The sequence below is a fragment of the Mauremys reevesii genome, linkage group 2 (assembly GCF_016161935.1).
Source record: "Mauremys reevesii isolate NIE-2019 linkage group 2, ASM1616193v1, whole genome shotgun sequence".
Lineage (NCBI taxonomy): Eukaryota > Metazoa > Chordata > Testudines > Geoemydidae > Mauremys > Mauremys reevesii.
Window position 1 is genome coordinate 203,258,900 of NC_052624.1, and position 21,510 is coordinate 203,280,409.

The window sequence follows — 21,510 nt, forward strand, 5'->3', positions numbered from 1 at the left end:
TGCCTGGGTTTGTTTTCATTTTAAAATGAAAAAATGTGTAATAGTCAAAAACACTTTACTAAGTACTGTGTAAATGTCTTGCCAAATTATATGAATGCATATTGAGTAATATCTTTTTTCAGTATGGCAGAGGTCTGCGGACCACCATTCAGGTCGTCCGCAGATAGTTCCCTCTAAGGTGTGCACCTGGGTGGCCACACATGGGAGAATGAAGGGCCACCCACTTAATTAGTGGAGCCGGGCAGGCATGGCTCCACTAATTAGGTGCCTGAACCCTGGAGAAGACACACATGTAAAGTGAGGTGGTGGCCTTGGAGAGTAGGTGGGAGAGGACAGTGAGGTGAGAAGAGGAGGTGGGGGGGGGGAATTCGGGACACGCAGGGCTCTGGCGGCCAGAGAAAGAGGCGACTTTCCTCAGCTCCAGGGCTGCGGCTGCTGGAGAGAGACAACTCTCCTTCCCAGCCTTAGCTCTGTGACTGCTGTGGCGGGGGGGAGAGAGGGCACATCCATCACATTAGAAAGGCAAGACTACTGATATTAAAATATGAGTTGTGCGCTTTTATTTGTAGAACAAAAAAAAGTTAATTATTAAAACAAAATTTATCTAGCGCTTTTATCCAAAGTGCTTTACAATAGTTAGCTGACGGTACAAAAAACATTTGGAAAGATCATCAAGTGGTCCACCAAGACTCTCGGCAATTTTCAAGTGGTCCACGAAAAAAAAGTTTGAGAACCACTGCAGTATGGGATATATGTAAATACGGTAGTTATCATGTGTAAAGAATGTGAGGCTTCTTTAAAACATTGCATATCAGCAGAATCAACTAGTACTGAAGTAACTAAATGGTATGAGTGAAAACAGTTGCCAAAATAGTGTTCTTAACAATGGTCTCTATAAATATAGCCTGTTATCATGAAGTCTAGTTCTATGACACATGTGATTACCAAGCCTTGTGTAAATTTAAAATATAATCCTCTTTTGTACAGTAACATGTGGATTCTTTATAAGAGCTTAGAGAGTAATTAGCTGAGGATTTTGGATTTATTGACTGCTTACAATTAGAGCAGGGGGAGGGAAAGACGGACAATTTTCTGCCCCATACTTGAGATCTAGTTTTCTCCAGCACATAGTAGCTCTAGGTGTAATTCCATCAGGTACTGATACTCAAATTGACTCTGTCAGTGATTCCTCTAATTCATCCTCTGCTTTTTAAGTATTAGTCCTATTAGGGCTGTTGATTCTACTTACTATTAAGTTAGTGTCTAATGATGTGTCCACTGAGAATATGCCCTGTGTTTGTGTATGGTGGGTGAGACAGAGGGGGAAGGGGGTTGATGGTCTGTGAAGACATGGTAGATAATCTGTGATTTTTACTATCTCAGTCTCACTTCTTATGGAGACCTTACTACTGCAGTTAAAACCTCCTCCCATTTTGCATTGTTATCACCTCTAATTCCCTGCTGATTAGTAGTGATGAATTCACTGAGTGAGCATTAACATGTACTACTGTATTAGCTCTTACTGTTTGTAAGATTTCCATATGCTTACCTGTTTAACTGGCAGCAATAAGATTCTGCATCACCCTACTGGCCTCTTAATACAATGTGATTCCTTTTTTAAAAATTAATTACGAGTGTTTGAAATGCCCTGTACCTACACAATTCTCAGTGGGATCAGTCATCTCTTTTAAAGGCTATACATTACTTTGTTCTGCTTAAAGATTAATGCTATTTTATGTGCTATATCCACTGCACACAGCATCTGTGTAAGTTCTTGGGTGATAATTATTTCACTCAGAAATAGCCTTCAGTAGCAGACAGATTTTTGTGGGGAGGGTCTCCCTGGAGGTGCACTACAAAGTGTAGGATGAGATGGAGTTCCAAGGCAGCTGATATCTGTGCAGTTTACAATGATCCTGATTCCCACTCTGCTGAAAAGATAAAACTTGCTGGCAACGTTAGAAGCTTGGGCTCTTTCCCTTTGCCCTTTTATCTGTTGCAACCTATTCCTGTCTGAAGTGCAGCAAGAAAAGAGCCTTTTTCTTGTTGAAAGGAATGGGGTTGGGGATGGCCTTTTGGTGGAAATGAGGTTAATGTTTGAAATCTCCCGTCAGGTTTTTTTCTTTCTTTGAATTGTAGCAGGGTAAGAAGAGAAAAATCATATGAGGCAAAGTCAACACGGTATTTGAAAAAATAGAAGCAAAGAGTATGGGATTTTCATTGTCCTATCCCACAGCCTGCCATTTTGGATCAGTGGGTTCAGAACATTAGACTGAATGGAAGTCAGGGAAGAGAGAGCAGGAACAGAATGTTTTGAGGAGGAGATTGGGGTCAAGTAAAGAAAGTGATCTCAGGAAAAATGGAGAGATTTTGGTGGAAAAGTGTGGATTTAGGTAACCTAGGGAGGTTTATGAGGAAACACTTTGGCAGCTAGGGTGAATATTTTGGTGGTGTTAATTACATTGAGTGTTAGTCAATATTAGAATGTGTTGCTAATATGTGGTGATGTACTAACACCAAGATTCCATCCTTCCATCCAATCCATGAAAACAAGACCAGCTGGAGTCCCATAGAAGCCAATGGGGCTGTAAACAGGTACAGGGGTCACTTACATGGATCAGATTGCAGGCAGTGACGAGCTGCCAAAATCTTAACAACCGGTTCCCTATAAAAAGTTCTGATTTAAGGTGGGGGAGGGGCCAGGGGCCCCTGCAGGGCCTGGGGCAAATTGCCCCACTTCCCCCCCCCCCCGGCAACCCTAGAGCTTGCAGCCCCCTTCCCCCTTACCTTGCCGGCAGCTCAAAGCAGCAGGACGACTCAGGAGCTCAGCTGAGCTGCCCAGCTGCTGGCCATGCTGTGGCTCTTCGGGGTGGGGGAAGCGGGGGTGGGCCCGGGGGAGACATCCTCGCGGGGCCAGGGGCCTATGCAGGGCCCGGGCCAATTGCCCCACTTGCCCCCTCCCCTCTCCTCTGGCCAGCCCTGGAGCTTGCAGCAGGACACCCCCCCCCACCGCCCAACCTTGCTGGGCCTCTCAAAAAGTGGCAGCAGGACGACTCCAGAGCTCAGCTGAGCTGCCGAGCTGGTGCCGGCGGCTGGCCACGCTGCAGCTGGGGGGGGAAGCAGGGGAGGGGCTGGGGGAGCCTCAGCCTCCCCAGCTGGGAATCCTGGGAGCAACAGGATGGTCCGGCCCGCAGACCGGAGTTCTTTGCCCATTCCCTGGCCCTTTAACAACCGGTTCTCCACGGAGGTCTAATTTTAGCAACCAGTTCTTGGGAACCTGTGGGAACCGGCTCCAGCTCACCACTGATTGCAGGGGATCTAATGGAGAAGATACTGAGCTGATAGGTGACTTGGCAGCAGCGGCTCCAGGCCCCAGCACGCCAAGCACGTGCTTCGGGCGGCATGCCGCAGGGGGCGCTCTGCTGGTCGCCGGGAGGGCGGCAGGCAGGCAGCCTTCAGCAGCATGCCTGCGGAGGGTCCGCTGTCCCGTGGCTTCGGTGTTCCTCCCGCAGGCGTGCCTGCGGAGGGTCCGCTGGTCCCGTGGCTCCGGTGAACCAGCGGACCCTCCGCAGGCACGCCTGCGGGAGGAACACCGGAGCCGCGGGACCAGCGACCAGCAGAGCGCCCCCCGCAGCATGCTGCCATGCTTGGGGCGGCGAAATGTCTAGAGCCGCCCCTGTGACTTGGATAGATGAAGTATATCTGTTGCTGTTGAGCAGGAACAGCAAAACATCTAGCAGTACATTGCTACTCTTTCTAGCTGACAGTATGCAGCAAGTATGACAAGGTTTGCATAGTATGACAAAATGAAGGAAGCTTGTTAGTATCTAAGACTGTCTTTGTTTGCTCTTTTTAAATTGGATGGGGTCATCTCTGATTCTCAAACCACCAATTTATCTAGCACCGAGATTTCTTGGCATGCTTTTTCAGTCACTCAATTGAAACACAGGCCAGCTTTTGGTGGAGTAAGGAAGATACTGTCATAAAACAGCTGTAGAGACCCAGAGGTCAGCAAGAAGTAGGCTCAGGCAGGAAGTTTCTCTATTGAAGGCTTTTTGAATAAAAGGACAAATTCAGGCAATGGTGCACAATCAAATGTATCACACATCCTTTTATGGTAGATCTTACAAAAAAAAAAAAACCAACACAAGAAATAGTTATGCTAAAAGTTTGGGGTTTGTTTTCATTTGAAATGTTCAAAATAAGACTCACTATTTAGTTTTGGGCGGAAATGTGGGAGGTTTATCTTTTTAATGTTAGTTTATCACATTGTTGAAATTATCATTTACATTTTATTTACCAAAACCTGGTTTTGGTTTAAAAAAAAAATAATTTTGGTAAAAATTGAAGGAAGGTTTTTAAAAAGCATAACTCATTTTTTGCAAAAAAATGAAAAAATGTAGACAAATCTTCAGTTTTTAAAAGGCCTTCTCCCCCCCCCCCCCCACACACACACAATTGGTTAATTTTTTCAACTTGTTCAAATAAAGTGGAGTGGCTCTAATCTAGAGCCAGAAGTCTTAGTCCCAGTTTACTTCTCAGTATCCTTCACTTAAGGCCCTGGTCCTGCAAAGACTTAAATTTTGTGTAATTTTCTCTGTGTGACCAATCCTATTGACTCCAGCTCATATATAAATGTGTACATATGCTTAAATCAGTTTGGTGCCAATTTCAATCTTGCTCTATATCAGACTCCAACATTCCTCCAGAGTATTAAAAGAGAACTGAAGTGATTTTCATTACTTTACTATACCCAAATCCTGCGAACACTACTGAACTTATTTAACTTCACTCAAATGAGTACTAATCTCATTAAGACAATTACACTATTTATGTGAGTAAAGTTAAGCATGTGTTGAAGTGTTCACAGGATTGGGGCCTCAGCGAGTTACAGACTCTTTCACTTCGCATGGAGATATATCAAAGAAACGGCAAACTGCTATCTAAAATATCTCAAGATGTTTCAGATATTAATTGCTATGAATTAGGCAGCTGTGGATTCCCTGGGGGCTGTCATTTTCATGATTATTTCAAGAGAAATCACAGCCCGATTACTCTTATCAAGATAAAAAGATCAAAGATGCTGGGAATAGCAGGAGATTCCATAGCTCTTTCTATATTAGAAATGCAAGTATCATAATGCATTCTCTCTCTCGCGCACACACACACACACACACACTTGTCTGAAAGAACTGTTCAAGTCTCTTATTATTCCTGTGACTACAGCACAAGGTCTCAAAATACAGTAAAGGTGGGATTTGAATGGTGCATAGGTCTTTGACTGGTCTCCTGCGAGTGTGAATTGTCCCCTGTGTCTCTAGCTGCAGCTCCTCATGTTCATATGCTTATGCTGACAATATGGTTGACTCCTGCTTGATATGCAAGGGATTGTAAAACAATAGTTATTAATGAATTAGGATCAGCAAACACTTATATGCATGAGTAATTTTGAAAAGGACTACTCCTATGCATAAATTTACTCACATGCATAAGTATGTGGTAACTGTGGCATGTAACCTATCACTTAAATCAGCCTCTGCTAGATGACTGGAGGATAGCTACTGTAACACCAATTTTTTTTAAAAGGCTCCAGAAGCAATCCTGGCAATTACAGGCCAGTAGGCCTAACTTCAATACCAAGCAATTTGGACGAAACTTTCATAAAGAATAGATTTATCAGACATAGATGAGCACGATATGTTGGTGAAGGCCCCACAGCTTTTGTAAAGGGAAATCATGCCTCACGAGTCTATTAGATTTCTACGAGGGGGTCAACAAACATGTGTACAAGGGTGATACAGTTGATACAGTGTACTTGAACTTTCAGAAAGCCCTTGATAAGGTTCCATACCAAAGAGTCTTAAGCAAAGTAAGCAGTCAAGGTGTAAGAGGGATGGTCCCTTATTTGGATAGTAATAGGTTAAAAGATAAGAAACAAAGGATAGGATTAAATGGTCAGTTTTTACAGTGGATAGAGATAAATAGCCGAGTCCCTCCAAGGATCTGCACTAGGACCAGTGCTGTTCAACATCTTCAGAAGTGATGTGGAAAAGGGAATACACAGTGAAGTGGCAGAGTTTGCAGCTGATACAAAATTGTTCAACATAGTTAAGTCCAAAGCTGAATGCAAAGAGTTACAAAGGGATCTCACAAAACTAGGTGCCAGGGCAACAAAATGGCAGATGAAATTCAATATTGGTAAGTACAATGGAAACACTGGAAAATATAATCCCAGCTATCCATAAAAATGATTGGATTTAAATTAGCTGTTTTCAGTCAGGAAGGAGGATCTCTGAGTTATTATGGATAGTTCCCTTAAAACATCTGCTCAATGTGCATCAGCTGTCAAAAAAAGCTAACAATATTAGGCACCATTAAGAAAAGTATAGATAAGACAGAAAATATCAATGTCACTATATAAATCCATGCTACCTCCACACCTTGAATACTGCATGCAGTTCTAGTCACCCCATCTCAAAAAATATATTTTAGAACTGGAAAAAGTACAGCGAAAGGCAACAAAAATGATTAGGGGTATGGAACAACTCCCATATGAAGCTAGATTAAAAATACTGGGACTGTTCCTCTTAGAAAAGAGATGACTAAGGGGGGATATGACAGAGGTCTATAAAATCATGAATGGCATTGAAAAAGTGAATAAGGAAGTGTTATTTACCCCTTCACATAACACAAGAGTCAGGACTCACCCAATTAAATTAATAGGTAGCATATATAAAACAAACCTAAGGAAGTACCTCTTCACACAATGCACAGTCAACCTGAAGAACTCGTTGGCAGAAGATGCTGTGAAGACCAAAATATAAGGGGGTTCAAAAGAGAATTAAATAAGTTCATGGATAAGGCTATGGTTTAGTCACGGGTATTTTTGTAAAAGTCATGGACAGGTCACAGAGGGTAAATAAAAATTCACAGCCTGTCCATGACATTTACTAAAAATACCTGTGACTAAAACTTGGAGGGGGAGGCAGCTCAAGAGGGTGCCCTGGGGGTGTGTGGCCTGGGGGAGCACACCGCGGGTGCTTGGGGGTGGATGGTTGAGGGGCTGGGACAGGCTCCTTACCCAGCTCTTGGGAAGCAGCGACCCCAGCTCCTAGCTCCACATGCTGACTCCACTCCACCCCAAACCCCGGTTCTGCAGCTGCCATTGGCTGAGACTCAGTGCCAATGGGAGCTGCGAGGGCACTGCCTGTGGGTGGAGGCATCATGTGGAGCTAGGAGCTGAGGGAGGGGAGTTGCTGTCACCCATCCTGGGAGGTAGGCACTGCCCCATTCCCAACCCCCAGCCCTGAGCCACCCACACACTCAAACTCCTGCTGCTGGGAGGCAGGGGGGCCCAAGACTGCCCCAGCAATGGCCAGGCACACCGCCTGGCCCAGGGGCTGCCCGAGCTGCTCAAGCGGCCCCAGGCCAGGCGCACTAGCTGCTGCTGCAGAAGTCACGGAGGTCATGGAAAGTCACAGAATCAGTTACTTCTGTGACCTCCGTGACAAACACGGAGCCTTATTCATGAAGGATAGGTCCATTTATGGCTATTAGGCAAGATGGTCAGGGATGCAACCCATGCTCTCACCATCCCTAAACTTCTGACTGCGAGAAGATGAGACTGGATGACAGAGGACGGATCACTTGATAATTGCCCTGTTCATTCCCTCTGAAGCATCTGGTACTGGCCCCGTCAGAAGACAGGATACTGTGCTAGATCGATCATTGGTCTGACCTGCATGGACATTCTTATGTTCTTATCCTTGTGCTGTTATATTACCTCTCATTTCCAGTGCTCTGTATGTTACAGCAACCTAATGCAAACATTTATCCAACATACAACAAGCTTCATTGACTACTGCATTACTCCAACTTTGTCCCAGTGTAACTTAGATTGGGGGTAATGCAGGCCTAATATACCAACAGTGAGCCCAACTATTGTTTTTTTTTCCTCATCAATCTTGTGATAGTTTTTCATTAAATCCCCAGCTCCTGGAGTCAAGTGATTACATCAGAAACTCAGCTTTCAATATCTTTTTTAAAAAGTAAGCTTTTAGCCCTATTTGGTTCAGAGAAAAGTTTGAAGACATGAAGTGAATGCACCCTAAAGGCTCAAAAATGAGAATGCAAATAAATATAACCACAATTTTATTATTTTTAAAATTTCATTATTGTGAGGGGCCTTGAGTATTTTGAGTACTTGATGTTGGCATAAATTTTCATTTGAACGTCTTAACTGTTACTATTCTGACTTTTCTTTAATTATTTCTTATCTCCTCATACTCTTACATGGTTTTATGAAAATTAGCAAGGCTTATTTTTAAATTTTCTAGGAATAAGAGTCACTGATGCTTAAAATTGGCAGTGCTTTGCTAAAGTAACTGACACTTATGTAATTTTGGTTACAAATATATGGAAAAAAAATTTCAAGTAAAATTGCATCACACTGCAGGCAGGAAGCCTAGCTACTGCAGAATCTGAGGAAGGGAATGATCAATAATGGCTAATTAACTTTGGTGTGAATGTGGGTGGAATAATTATTGTGTAGGAGGAATAATTATTGTAAGACATTGGTGGGAGAGTAGATAGGGTTGACAGTTGAGCTCTGAAGATAGGATGGTGGAACAATTGCCTTGTGATAAGGAAATATGAACAAGCCTGGTATCCTGTGAATGGACATTGTCTCTTAAAAAGACAATGGTCCATCCATATCTTATTGTTGAGATAGGGGAAGATTGATACTGGAGTTCCAGTGGTTTCCCTCTCCCCCGCCCCCCACCAGGAATCAACAATGGAGGTGAGATTTTTTGAAGAGAAGTGGTTTTGTTTTATGCAATATTGATTTAAACAAGAAATTAATGGTCTTTATGCTTGTTTACACACACACACACACACACACACACACACCCCTCTCCCCTCCCTGCAGGTATTTCCCATGTGCTTAATACCTTTTGTGTTTGTGAAAAGAACTTGTGGGTTGCCTAAAATAACTTAAATCTGACTGAGAGAACTAAAGTATAACCACAAAGTGACAGCTGCCAACTTGCAATTAAATCCTGGCACTGACCAGCCAGTGGGCCCAATTTCAAACTGAAAATGAAAACTGGCTTTTTGCCTCTAGTTCCTTGTAAATGGCTCTGAATAGCAGAGGGAATCGGCAGTTTCCACAGCCTGCTATAGTGGGAGGAGAGCAGATGACTATATATGTACTCTCTCCAGAGAACACCATGAAGAGCTGGTGACGCAACGCAGCCTGATGTACCTGTAGCATGTGATTGATGCCAAGCCTCAGTGCAGTACACTACAGTGGAAAAGCAGTACACCATCTCCAATATTCTGCAGTACAGATGTCACAGGGTTCACTCCCATGTGGCCGCAGCAGTACAAGAAAATCTCACCTCAATTTCCCCTTACTGTCCCCTCATGTCAACTGAGTTGCCCATCTTCCACACAATAGACCAGAGGGATGGTTAGCTCCCCCTCGAGGGAAAAGAATGATGTCCTTTTCCATTTCAAGTCCAGTTTCTGGGTATAATTTATTAGTACAATTCCAAGCCTCAGCAGATCCCTACAAGTAAATCAAATCACCACCCCCCAAAGTAAAACAGCTGGAAAGGCAATCATGTTCCATCTGCACTCTAAGGATACTACCTCCAGTTCCCCCACCTCAGAATCTATACCAGTCCATTTCCCATTTCCACTATCCTTATTCCAGCACCCATTCTCCAGGCCATCTACCTGGGATGGAACCAACCCCATTCTGTAATTCCTGTGCTTCTATTCCAGGCCTCTACAGCACTGGCCATTCTTCATACTATATATTACTGTTCCACCAAATCCTCAAGTCAGGGCTTCTACAATAGGGCTCTCTGTAGCATTCCGCTCCTCTGACACCATCACTGGTGAGTCCCACCACAAAAGAGCTCCTCCAGACACACTCTCTTGTTTCTGGGGGCCTCCACATGAGCCTTTTACCCAGCAGCATTCCCCAGCTCTGGCCAGTCTTGTGCTACCAATGCTCTTCAGTTATTTCTCTACACCAGGTCTCCACTACTGCTCACCTTCTCTCCATCCATGCAGGTGTCACCCCCGAGAATTCCAGTTAATACCACTACTGCTTCCCATTACTCTTTAGCAAGGCCCTTTGCCCTTTATCAGGAAGCACCTAATTAGTCACAAATGAAAGGAACCTTTTAAAGAAGCCAATCACCCTGGGTGAGATCCACACAGGTACTTAAGTGCATAAGTCTGGGATCTAAGAACCTAAGTCCCAGTTTTAGGCTCCACTGCAATCCACAAAACTCCTGCCAAAGCCATAGGTGCCTAAAATCACTTGATGCCTACGTTTTCAGGATAAATGTTCTTTTAGTGCCTGAGTTTCTGCCTCTGGGCACGCGTGCTGCTGCCTGCCTCCGTCCATACAAATATGCAGAGGGAAAACAAGGATTTTTTTAATCCCTTCAGAATCATTTTAATTTTTGTAAATGAGTGAGAGAAAATCTATCTGCAATGGCAGGAGAAGAAAATATATTTATAGTAGTTGGAAACAAAACCCCTCCAGCAGCTCTGCAAATAAAGTAAAATCAAATGACTATAACAGGCATGATCTAGCCAGAAGAAATACGGCAAGTAAAAGAAACCTCAAAGATTTCTCCCCACCCTCGCAGGTCAGAAAATGCCCCAAAAATATTTTTCCCCCTACAAAACTTTTCCTGGCAGCATTGCTCTGATGGAGGACCATCTGGTTGTTGGTATGTACGTAATAGTACTGAGTGTTATGCATTGAAGAGGCACTAGGCCTCACATATTACCTTTTTTTCCATCCCCTCAGAAAACCAGAGCTTAGAAAACCAGGGTCTAGTTGTAACAATAGCTTTTTCCTAAACCCAGCATTTTAGTCAATAAGATGGAGAGATTTATACTTCTCTCCCATTAGGACCCTATCCTGTAAACCCTTATGCACGTTCTAATTATAATTTTGTATCCAGGAAATAACTAAAGCCCAATTACGATCGCTCATGTGTCAAACACTGTTATCAGTGTATAAGCACTATCCAGCTGATACATTTATCTATTGCATTACCGGGATGTGGTGAATTACCACCTTGGCCACTTTATTTATGTTTTCCCTTTGTCCATCTGTTTTTAGGTCCTATTTCGAGTACACTTCATTTATTGATAAGATATCTAGTAACTCAGTCTAATCAGTTTATTAAACATAGATAAATCAACACAAACAGAGATGTTTGTACTTTACCAATCTGGAAAACAGGCTTGCAGCAGTTATATCTTCACTCTTTTCCAAACTATGAGCTCAGTTCTGCTCATATTTATATTCCCCTTGTTCATAACAGATAGAAGATTCCACTGTATTACCACAGACCTTAACTATTACTTCTTATCTAGCACAAAGACATCTGTACCACTTATCCCAAGCATCTGTACCCAGAGTACCTAGCACACTGCTCATATCTGGCAATCCTCAACAGAACATACATCTTGTTTCTGACAGATTCTACACATGCAGAAGAGACAGGTGTTACAATTGTTTAAATCCTAGTAAATTTCCACAAACAACTTAGCATGAATACAAAGCATTCTGGGAGTACAGTTCATAGTTGTACAAGTTGGCATGACTTTAAACCATTCTGGAAATGTATGATATTGGCTAACAGCCCCAATTCTGCAAACACATAAACCATGTGTGATGGGGTGTACAAACCCCACACTGGGCAAGAAGGGGTTAATAACAACCTGTGGGCTCAATCAGCCCCGCCCGGCTACATCTGCAGTAGGTATCAAATCTGAAGGAAGGAGCTAAAAGGGTTGAAGCTGGGTCAGCTGAGGGTCTAGAGGGAAGTAGAGCAGATCTCTGGCTCTTGCTTAGTGAGAGAAGCCTGGCAGCTCAGTTGGGTTCTGATAGACAGAGCCTCCCTGAGGGAAGGTAGGTCTGAACCAGGACTATTGTTTAAGTTCCTTTCTAGTGTCTTGCTTGTTGGGTCTGGGAGGGGTGGCTGCATGGCAGAGCCTTCCTGAGGGAATGTTGACCTGAAGCAAGGAGCCCATGGTAGTTGTGGTGGAAAGCTGGGAGAAACTGAATTCACTCAGGTTTCTTTGCTCTGGTGGAGAGTGAATCAAGGTCAGGGAGTGACCAGTGAAAATAGCGGAGAAAATGCTACTGAAGCAGAACCAAATGAGTGGCAGAAAGTGCTAGGTAGCTGATGCAGTGGGCCTAGAGAACCTCACAGGTATGCAATGAGCCTGAGAAGAGCTGTGGGAAAGGCCTAAATACAGGCCAAAGTAGGAAGTGGTCGAGGGAGGAAGTGTGGGGTCCGAGTACAGCAGCGGTTCTCAAACTGTGGCTCAGGACCACAAAGTGGGTCACAACCCCATTTTAATGGGGTCACCAGGGATAGTGTTAGACTTGCTGCAGTCTGGGACCAACGCCCAAGCCCCACCACCCAGGGCCAAAGCTGAAGCTCATGTCCCACCACACAGAGCCAAAGACTTCAGCCCTGGGCGGCAGGGCTCAGGCTACAGTCCCCTACCCCGGGGCTGAAGCGCTTTGGTTTTAGCCCACTCCACCCGGGGCGGCAGGGATTGGGTGTGCTCAGACTTCAGCCCCTGTTCCTAGGGTTGCGTAGTAATTTTTAGTGTCAGAAGGGGGGGTGCAGTGAAACAAAGCTTGAGAACCCCTGGAGTAGAGGGACTCTGACTGTGTGTTACAGTCCTTGGACTGGATCCTATTAGAGTAGCAGGAATCCTGGGTTCCCCTTCAGGCCAACAAGGAAGGTTGTACAGAAACCCCCGATAAAAGGAGTATTGAGTCTGGAGACCCAATGTGAGATTGGCAGATTACTGTTTGTTGTGTAATTTGTCTAACCCAGAAGGTGAGAGACTGTGTGATCAGGCCAGAAGGCTTAGTCAAAAGTGGCTCACCACCTGACTATTAGGTGGGGGTGACTGAGGGGAAGGCCCTGCAATGCCAGGCCAGGCCACAAGGGGGTGCTCTGGTAGTGTCATATTCTTACACCCTGCTCAGCACTGCCCCTTCCCCTATGCCCACACATAGTCTTCTTAATCTTTTTCCCAATCCACAATCAGAATTGGTTTTAAGCAGAACAGGTTTTCAAAGCTGTGTCACACAGTAGCAGCTGTCTACTCAGCATCAACTCTTGGGAATGTTCTATCTGTCTCTCTCTATTCATCTCACTGACTCTCTTTGGCTATATACATAATATTCATTTAAAAGCACTCAACATATTCTTTCCACTGGCAAAAATCATTGAGCTCTTAACCACATGGGATCTGATTATTCAGTAATCTAAGTGTGTACTGATGCGAGCATATACATTCTGATTCGCATGGGTATGGCTAGATGGAGGCCTATCTGTGTGTGCTTGCACAATAAATTCAAACATGCATATATACATCCATTAGTGTATGTGAAAAATGTCTTCATTTGCCTACTGCTATGCACAGAAAATCAAACTCCTTATCTGGGAAGCAGTGTGGTCTAGCAGAAGATGTGAATGCAAGTCAGGAGGTCTGGTTACTCTTCTCCACTCTGCTCCTGATTTACTTGGGATTACCTCACATGTTTAAGTTTCCCATCTTTGTATACTACTATGAGAACTGTAGATGAAAAGCAAAATAAATGCAGATAATTATGACTAGACATGACTATTGTTTTAAGTCAGTGGTTCTCAACCAGGGGTACGTGTACCTCTGGGGGTACGCAGAGGTCTTCCAAGGGATATGTCCGCCCATCTAGATATTTGCCTAGTTTTACAACAGGCTACATGAAAAACACTTGTAAGGTCAGTACAAATGAAAATTTCATACAGACAATGACTCGTTTATACTGCTCTATATACTATATCAGTGTTTCTCTACCTGGGGACTACGATTTATTTTATAATTGTATGGTAAAATGTGAGAGTCAGCAATTTTTCAGTAATAGTGGGCAGGGACACTTTTGTGGTTTTATGTCTGATTTTGTAAGCAAGTAGTTTTAAAGTGAAGTGAAACTTGGGTTACGCAGGACAAATCAGCCTCCTGAAAGGGGCACAATAGCCTGGAAAGGTTGAGAACCACTGATTTAAGATAAAATGTTAAAAGCATTTGTACCAAACAGAAAAGGAGAAATTATGCAATGTGATGTTCATTTATCACAATATAGGTTACATGTAAAAAGGTCTCCTAGGGGATTAACATAAAATCATGGTGACTGTCTTAAATATTACACACATGCAGGGGAAAATAGTGTTAGTTGTTAAAATCTGAGAGTGACTGACAGAGGCTGCAAGGCAAGAATTCACAACATTTTTTCTCAGTAAACATAGCCCTTCTGTGCCATGATGTCCATTCCTTTGTACAGGGGATTACAAAACCTTTTGTGAGTAATAAGCCACTTTTGTACAATAACACATGTGGATTCTTCCTAAGAGCTTACATTGTAATTAGTGAGGCTTTTAGATTCATTGACTGGATACAATTGTAACATGGAGAGAGAAACCCTGGCTGTCTTGTTTTTTTTCTGACCCGTACCTTAGAATTTCCCATTATAAAGCATCTGCTACATTAAACATCATGAAGAAATGTGGTCTAGTGGGTAGAGCCTGGACTGGGACTCCTGATACCTAGAGTCTATTCAGGGCTCTGTCAGTGGCCTGCTGGGTGACCTTGGGCAAGCCACTTCACCTTTCTGTGCCTCAGTTTCCCAATCTGTAAAATTGGGACAATGATACATTAAGCATCTTTAAAATTACCACTGATGCTCATTCTATCTGGTGGGGTATTTGAGAGATTTCTCGAAGGAATACTACAAATCCTGTTTTTTAAAAAAGATAAATACAGTGTAGTATTTTTTAATGCCGCCCACTATTTCTCCAGGACGGCACCACATGGATCTAAAGCCAGAAAAGATTGATTAGCTCTCTAGTTCTTCATAAATCAGTGTAGACTTGCCTGGTACCATTCTTCCCTTATGGCTGTTTTAAATTGATCTTCAATTCACTTTGTTCTTCACTCTGCTCCATTCAAAAAACAAAACAAAACTCCTGCCATTTGGCATTATTATCTCTAGGTCCCAGCAGAGTCTGATGATCTGTGGTGCTGAGTTCAGCCAATGTGTTACCTCTCAGAATTTTTCAGGTTTCCGCATGTCTTTAACTGTCATCAGATTTCTCGCTGCTATTGATTCCTTGGTCCCTATGTTATTTCTCTTGGAATCTTTGAGGTAGTGAAACTCTGCTTGTGGTCCCTAGTATTCTTCAACTGCACCTTCTTAGGAGTAAGGTAATGCAATAAAGGCGAATGAACATTGTTCTAGAAAAATCTGGTAAATGTCTAACTCTGGTTAACCTAGTCCAGGTGAATGTAACTTTCTTGAACTGTTAATGATTGTCACAGAGTGATATTGCTCAGGGGAAGCAGGGCCAGTACACACATGACTCATGAGTTTACCCTAAAAGAGGGCATCAGGACCTTAGAGGTGAGAGAAACCTCATGCGTCAGGACTGCTTGGTTCAGTGAGGAAAAGCCAGATGAGAGTTGCCTGGGAGTCAAGAGACTGCAGGAGGTCTGGGGGAAAGCTACAGAGAGCAGAAAGGTGGAAAGAGTGAGGCATTGTCAGGAAAGCAGTGGAAAGGACTGAATGCTCAGAGCAGCAGAGGGAGATGTGACCAGAGAGTGCTGAAGGCTGGGAGTGAGGAGTGGTGAGATATGACAGAGCAATACCTGTGTGGTGAGAGATGCTGAGAGTCAACTGACTCGGGCTGGCACTGTGAGCTAAAAATAGCAGTATAGATACTGGATCCTGGGCTCTGAAAGCTGGAGAAGGGGAGGATCTCAGAGCCTTACCTCTGGTCTAAGCCCAAACATCTACACTGCTATTTTTAGTCCCATCGGACAAGCCTGAGTCAGTTGACCTGGGCTCTGAGACTTGCCGCTGTGTGCTTTTTTTTGCTATGTGCCTGTACCCCTGAGGACTTGGTTGGTTATAATGGAGAAAAGTAATCTGAACACTGGGTTGCCCTGCAATCTGTCCTTGTGGCAGTGAGCTTAGTCACAAAGGTCCAAGATCATGTCATTTAGGCAGCACTGTGCACAATAGGTAGACATGCAGTGTTTAAGGAGACAAGGGTCTGTCTTCTTTATGGGAGAGTGTGGAGAGGAACAGTCCTTCCACTTTCCTGAGAACAGGGACTATGGTTGTGCTAGGCCCCTCTTGCATGGGGGACAGAAGAAGGTTCCTTGCATTCTCTCCCTGATCAGGCTGGTCACAGTTTGTCCCAGAAATACTACATATTTCATTATATTTCCACTTAAGCTCTGAGACTGATGATGCTTTTAAAAATTACTATTTAAGATGTGGTTTTTCTTCCCCTTCAGAAATAATGCTGGGAGGGGGGGCGAACAACTTCTTTTTGTGGGTTTTTTTTTTTTAAAAGCTACTGGCATTCCAGTGGGATTTCCAAACTTCAGGGAACACTAATGAATGTCACTGGATGTGCAGGAAACTGACTTTTATATTTTTAACCTTTAAGGTGGAGATGTACCTTGGCAAATAACCAGAGATTGGTTAAACTACTGCCATTATCAGTGCATTTAATATTCGATACAGTAGGCAGTTGATAAAATTGGAGGCAGAGATTAAAGAATAAAGGCACCAATCGTGCAAACTCGGACGTATGTCCTGAAACTTCCACATCTGAATAATCCAATGAAATCAGTGTGACTACTCATGTGATTACAGTTCAGTATCTGCATAAGTGTTTGCAGACTCTGGGTCCAAAATACTTATACAATCGCTAATGAAGTAATGGAAAATGAATTTCCTGTCTAAGGGCTTGTCTCCACTTACCAAGAGATTGACAAGCGGCAATCAATCCACCAGGGGTCAATCTAGTAAAGACCCGCTAAATCAACCACCGATCACTTTGTCAACTCCTGTACTCCACTGGAACGAGAAGCATAAGGTAAATCAACGGGAGATTTTTCTCCCATTGACCCGATGCGATGTAGACACCACAAGGTACGTCGACTCCAGCTGGAGTTGCATAACTTAGATTGACTTAGCCCCATAGTGTAGACCTGCCCTGAGAACTTGAAAGGGAAATCTTTAATGAGATGAACCCTAAGTCCTTTTCCAGTAGGATATTTTAAATCCGTATGGTTGCTCAGTGTTAGAGACCCTCTGTGTGCTTGCAAAACAGTTGATCCATAGTGTAACTATTTATAAAAGTAAAGCAGGCTAAACGCAAACATGTACAGAACTCCAAACTTTGAATTATTTACTACGAGCACATAGAGGATTTCCCGTAGAAGAGGGTAAACAGTTTGCTGTCTGAAGGATCAGTTTACTCAGTTAATAAAAATAAATCTGGTGACAAGCCTGAAGACATTTCTCTAGCTTCAAACTGCAAGGAACAAGACACATCTGTTTACAAAAGGGATTGTTGAAGAAACAGATGAACTAATGCTTCGTCTTCAGTATCTCTCAGCTTGAACTATAGTGAAGAATGGAATATCACTGAAGCTAATCAGATCTCTTCATGAACACTGGTGACATGCTGAATCTTTTAAGAAAAGGAACGGCAGTTATTAGGCTTTTCAATAATAGTATAGCTGTTAGGTGAGAGTCCTAACAACATCTGAAATACTAAAAAGTACATTTTCAACCTACTGTCCTGCTTAGTGTCTGAAATGTACCTTTTGTCAAAGAAGGTAACCTTCTAGGACTCTTCCATTGGGTCCACATGTACATAGCCTAGGAGGAACCTTGAAATGTGAGATTAATTCCTTTCTAATAAGCATGCTATAAGATCTCCATATATATTAAGCAGAAGTCTGCTAAGGAACACTGTAGTTTCTTTGCTGGGGACTTTGAGTTCTCTCTTGGTATATTGTACATCTTATGTGGGGGGTATTTTTGATCTTACTAATGTGCATGTGCCTAAAGAAACTATAAACTATAAGAAATGTTTTTAAACATTTTTTTACAACATTCAAGTCAACGTGTCTGTTTACAGAATAGTAGTTGTGTTAGTCCCAGGAGAGTAGAGAGCGAAGGTGGGTGAAGATTTTATTCTGTTTGTGAAAGAGACAAGCTTTTGAGCTTACACAAGTCAGATTTGAAAAGCTCTTTGTAAACTCCAAAGTTTCTCTCTTTCACCAGTGGAAGTTGGCCCAATAAAAAATTGGGGAGACAAGATGGATGAGGTAATGTCTGTCGGAGACACAGTAAAAACTGAGCTAATGCTAGGATTGTGTGAGACAGAGGATCTAAAATGAGTGAAAGACCTTGTAGCAATGAATTACAGTTGAGGGATATGTAGGCCATAGCTGAGAGATCCTCTATACAATATGTAGATATACTTTATTTAAATATAGATTTTTGTGTGACTTGGATACTTCAGATGTCTTTTTGATATGCATTAACTTTGAAAAATTCCTTTGATATAAACCAGAACTCTTTTCTATGCATCATCAGCATGACTTATTTGCATGTTGTGTTGCAAGATGTGAGGAAAGGGAAGATGACTGTTCTTTGACAAGCTGGAGCATTCTTTAAGTGCATGCCTACAAACAACATCCGCACTGCAGTAGAATGAAAAACTGGTAAATTTTCCATAAGAAATGGGAACATCTTTCTCCCTCCTCCTGCAACGTGACTCCATCCTCTGCATAAGTGAACTAGGTAAATGACCAATCTTTAAAACAAATGTTGCCCTTGCACAAAAAGAACCTGAAGCTTTTGCTCTATTCTTCACTAAGAGCAAGTATTACCTCTAGCTACTAAAAAGACTGGGGAGGGATATTTTTAAAAATCAGATTCTCTGATACCAAAAAAAAAAAAACCAGGAGTACTTGTGGCACCTTAAATTTGTTAGTCTTGGCCATGGAAACTGTGTGTGTGTGTACGTGCGTACACACACACTCTGTGCTCCCTTCAGGTGGCCGTCCACTTCCCCCCTCTCCCCTGGGAAACAGTGCAGGTGGACAGCTCTGTTTTATGCTAGGGCTCCATAGGAGCCCTAAAATGGAAGTTCCATTTGGAGGTGCAGTGAACAGGCATCTACCATCCCCTCTCTTTGTAGCCAGCATCAGCCAGCTTTAGATCCTTTGCAGGGGTTATGGGCATCTGACACTACTGTATTCCTATTTCTTGTTGGAGAGTGAGTAATTTCTACCAGTGAAAGACTTAAAGCCTGGGTTGCACTGCTTGGGAATAAACTGGGCACCTCATTTTAAGGATTTAGCCCATTTCTGATTAATGATGGACCCTCTGAGACATCTGAACATCTGCTTTGTCAGATTCCATGTGTAGGTCAACTTGTCCAAAGGGGCACAGAGTCACTGTCTCTGTTTAAAGCTGGAAGCTTTCACTGACAAGTGAAGTACATATTTTTATGCCAACACATTAAGAAAAATCTGCTGGTTTACATTCAAGCAAGCCTCTCAGCAGAGGTAGAAGAATGTCTGGGGTGAGGGGGGCAAGAAACCCAAACAAATAAAGCTTTGACTACAGAGGATTCCACTTTTCAGTCAGTACCAAGCATTGCTGCACCTGCCTGTGAATGATTTTCTGTTTTACATATCTGACTGCTTACTTTTCATGCCACCTTGGTTCCTCCGTGAACAAATTAACAATTTATCTATGGTTTGGTGTATTAGAAGTTACACAGTTTCTTCCGCACTACGATTTTGTACTCATGTTTCAGACATGAACATGATTGGTTGATTAATAAAATAATTGTAGCAAACTGACCTGCTGTCCACACACCACCACCATATGCTGTACAGTTGAGAAATTTTGTTTACCTAATATCCAAATTGTGTGTTTTAAAAACAGAACAAACTACTTTGCTTGCCATCTTGGTGCAGAGAGGACAAAGTGAATGAACCTATGACCCTTCCTTCCTTCCTCCTCGACAGGCCCTGAGATCAAAGATCCCTGGGTTTGGAAGTGGAGGCACTCCTACCATGATACTGCAAAAACTGAAAAGTAAATGGAGGTGTGCAAAAATGCTATAGCTAGACCTATTTTGTTATGAAAGCAAAACTCTTGTAGGTTCACAGGCCTCAAAGAAGATTCTGCTGAGCAGTCCTCAAACAGGCTTTGGGATTCTACCTTGTGTTATGCAGTGCTCAGCTGGAGGAGTGTCACAGTGGCTTTACTTTATCCTTTAGAGTGACAACCAGCTGGCCTCTGAAATTTCCCTCCACCTTTGAAGATTCAAGAGCAGTGTTTCTCAGTCCTCAGCCCCTAGGCCACTTGCAGCCCAATCAGCACACAGCTGCAGCCCATGTTGTGCCATCTTCAGGGCCATACAGGTAGTATATATATTGTGTGGATTCAGCCCATATAACACATAGAGAGCTGCATATGTGGGCCACAATGGTAAATAGGTTGAGAACCACTGTTCAAGGGTGACAAGTTGAACAGGCCCATTGCTTTCACCCTCATTTCCTGTGTTGCTTTTATATAGATTCTAACCTTCTATTTCCAGGAGGCAAGCAAGATGGGTCTGCTCCATTGCTTCTGTTGCTCACAGGAATCCCATTTGGAGTCATGTAGTCTTGGGAAGCCTTTCAGCCTCAGAAAGGAGTAAGAATAAAGAATGATGGCAGCATGGAGACTGCCTACAGATATGTTTGTACTTTTACTTTTGGTAATGTATAGGAGACTTTTTTCCTCTCCCTTAGTCTGAGCTAACAACTTTAACTTTAACAGAGAACAGATCCAGATCATGGCCAGCTAGGATGATTCACTGCACCTTGAGTTCTTTAAACCATGATTTGAGGACTTCAATAACTTTCAGACATAGGTTAGGGGTTTGTTACAGGAATGGGTGGGTGAGATTCTGTGGCCTGCATTGTGCAGGTGGTCAGACTAGATGATCATAATGGTCCCATCTGACCTTAAATCTATGAGTCTGAGTCTTTATTGAAATGCCATGAGAGGCGGGGATTTCCAGTTGTGCTAAAAGTTACAAAGATTTTGTCTGAGCATGGACTTGGGTGGAATCAAATTCCGCAATTCCTTGAGCTGTGGGCCCATAGGAGGTGCATTAAGATATCTTTTTTGAAAATTTGATAGGTCCCAGAATGTGGATGTTTATCCATTTCTCTGCTCGTGACATACTCCTTTCTTTGTCATTCTCCCACTCTAGGAATAAGTTCATCTAACGTAAGGTTTTTCTTGGCCAGCTGATTGCCAGTGGGGCCATTCTTCTGTTACTATAACATAGGGATGAGTGCCTGGATTTCAGATTATTTTACTGCAACAATAGTAAATCAAATGGGCTCCTCTCTCTATGGGCATGTGCTCCCAGAGCTCTGAAAAACATCTCTTCTCCTTTTATTGGTGGTCTTCTGATATTGACTGGCCACGCTGAAGCATGTCATAACATCTTTTGATGCAAAATGTCGCCTTGGAGGACCAAATCCCAAAGATAGTTTGTCTGCTGCCAATCTGTGTCTGCAATACTTGGATTCAGT

At 43.0% G+C, this 21,510-nt stretch overlaps 1 long non-coding RNA gene across 1 annotated transcript in view; it reads left to right on the forward strand.

The window, feature by feature from the left end:
- Window positions 1-11,866: 11,866 nt before the first annotated feature.
- Window positions 11,867-21,510, forward strand: part of LOC120396638 — a 62,393-nt gene continuing 52,749 nt past the window's right edge. The window contains exon 1 of the long non-coding RNA XR_005593263.1: window positions 11,867-11,947. This is a non-coding gene — a long non-coding RNA (uncharacterized LOC120396638). The remainder of the gene's footprint in view (window positions 11,948-21,510) is intronic.